Source organism: Coloeus monedula (genome assembly GCF_965178545.1).
Source record: "Coloeus monedula genome assembly, chromosome: Z".
In the NCBI taxonomy this organism is placed as follows: Eukaryota; Metazoa; Chordata; class Aves; order Passeriformes; family Corvidae; genus Coloeus; species Coloeus monedula.
Window position 1 is genome coordinate 44,623,495 of NC_138822.1, and position 2,604 is coordinate 44,626,098.

A 2,604-nucleotide genomic window follows, 5' to 3' on the forward strand; every position below is an offset into this window, starting at 1 on the left:
CCTCTCCAGCCGCTCACAGGTGGAAGGGGGAGCGAGAGACAAAGTGAAGGAGTTGTGGTGTGGTTTGGAGAGTCTCAGTGAGAGCAGTACATTGGGGAGTACCATTCCTAAACCATGACACACACAGAGCCAGAACCACTGACTCAAACTGTTTGAAAGGATATTCCATGCTGTATGGTGTCATGCGTATAAACTGGGGGGAAGGATGGCTGCAGGCTGCAGCCTAGGGACTGAGTGGGCTGTAGTTGGTGGATGGAAAGCAATTGCCTTATGCAGGCAACTGTGCCTTATCACTTCTTCTGTATATTCTATTATTATTATTAATATTATTATTGCCTCAAACTGACTCAGATTGTCAACCCAAAAATTTTACTTTTTATTTTTGCTTTGAATTCTCCTCCCTGTCCCAGGTAGCAGCGGGGAGTGAGCAAGTGACTGGTTGGTGTTTAGCTACCCACCAGTTAAATCACAACACATAGTCAACTACTTACTTGTTCACAAAGATATATAGGTTGTAATGGCTGTTGTGGTACGTAGAATTGGAAAAAGTTTGTTTCTAAAATGTCCTTGTTTTTTTCATCTGCCTGTAATCTCAGCCAAGTAAAATAGAAATATTTCTGTTACCTGCCAGGCATGCCTAATTTACATATTTCAGTACTTTTCTAAACTGGCTTGAGAAAGAACTTTTTTTTATTTAAAGGATCATTTTCATTGACTGTACATGTTCTGAGCATAATAAAGGCTATACAGGAGATTTCCTGGAACTGTTGCACACAGAACTGCGTAAAAGTTTTCCTGGAATTATTACCAGTGACTTTTAGTGACTAACACCCTCCAAAAGATACAGTACAAAGCTTTAGATATGTACTGACATCCAGTGGGTAGCTTGTGAGGGTGAGGAATTGAGTCATGCCACTAATGCTTCATTCACTTGTCATCTTCATTAATTCTAACCTATTGTGCACTGTGATGCTGATAAATTTAAAGAAAGTTAAACTCTCTTTTTTGCAAAACCTTTGAAACAGAGCTACCTCCACGTAGACTTCATCTGCTGTTTATGAACTGACAAAATGTTCATTTACATCATTGAATCTACAGGTGTATAGAGTGTGTACTGGGTTTTCATGGCCAGATATTGGTAGTGGAGGGGAAGAGGGAAGGTGTGCTACAGGAGTGGCTTCTTTGAGAAGTTACTGGAACCTTCGTCCATTTCCAATGGAGCCAATGCCAGTTGGCTCAAAGATAGACTTGCCACTGGCCAAAGCTGAGCCCATCAGTGACAGTGGTAGTGCCTCTGTGATAATTGTTTAAGAAATGGGAAAAGCCCTGCTGCAAAAGAAGCAAGCAGCCAAAAGAGAAGAGTGAGAATATGCACGGGAAAGTCTTGCAGACACCCAAGTCAGTGGAGAAGGAGGGGCAGGAACTGCTCCAGGTGCGGAGCTGAGATTCCCCTGCAGCCCATCGCGCAGCCTATGGTGAGGAAGCTGTACTCCTGCAGCCCACGGAGGTCCATGGGGATGCACAGATCCACATGCAGCATGTGGAGAAGACCCACACAAGACTAGGTGGATGCTCAAAGGAGGTTGAAACCCTCTCGGAATCCCACATCAGAACAGGCTCCTGGCAAGACCCATGGCCGCCAGTGCTAGGGCAGGGTCCTGGTAGGCCTGTGGAGAGAGGAGCCCACACTGGAGCAGGTTTGCTGGTGGGACCTGTGACCCCACTGGGGACTAACACTGAAGCAGCCTGTTCCTGAAGGACTGAACTCCATGGAAGGGACACATGCTGGAGCAGTTAATGAAAAACTGCAGCCTATGGAAGGACTCAACTCACGTTGGAGAAGTTTGTGGAGGAGAGGACTGTGAGAACTCCTCTTCCTGAGGAGGAAGGCAGGGTAGAGACAACATGTGATGGACTGACCACAACCCCAATTCCTCATCACTGTGGACTGCTGGGTGGTAGGGATGGAGGTAGAGAAAATCAGGGTAAAAATGATCCCAAGGCACAGAGCGGGGTGGGGGAGAGTATTTTTAAGATTTGGTTTCATTTCCCTTTATCATACACTGAATTGATCAGCAATAAATTAAAATAATTTTCCCCAAGTTGAGTCAGTTTTGCCTATGACGGTACTTGGTGAGTGGTCTCTCCCTGTCCTTATCTCAAGCCTTTCATTGGATCTTCTCTCACCTGTACAGCAGAGGAGGGGAAGGACAGAGCAACTTTGGTGGCACCTGGCATCCATCCCACCACAAAGTCAACCCACCATATGTGCTAGCAAGCATTTGATTAAATCAAATGTTTCTTCTGAGGTCTGTGATGCAGGTTTGTTTGTGCTGGTATTGTCAGAAATGTGTTCCTGGGCACTGGCAGTCCAGGGTACAAGCTGCCAGGGTAACTCCAGGCTGATGAAATGCACTATTCCACTTTGGTGTTGAGAGAGACACAAAGAGCTCTACTCTGGACTCCTAGCACCATCACAAGACAGAAGGAAAATAGTCACTGGAACACATGATGGTATTTGGTAGCAATTCCCTCCTGCTTTCACTGCTCTTTTTGTTGCATTTAGGATGCAATGTTCCATGTATATTGTCTTTTGATTAAGCC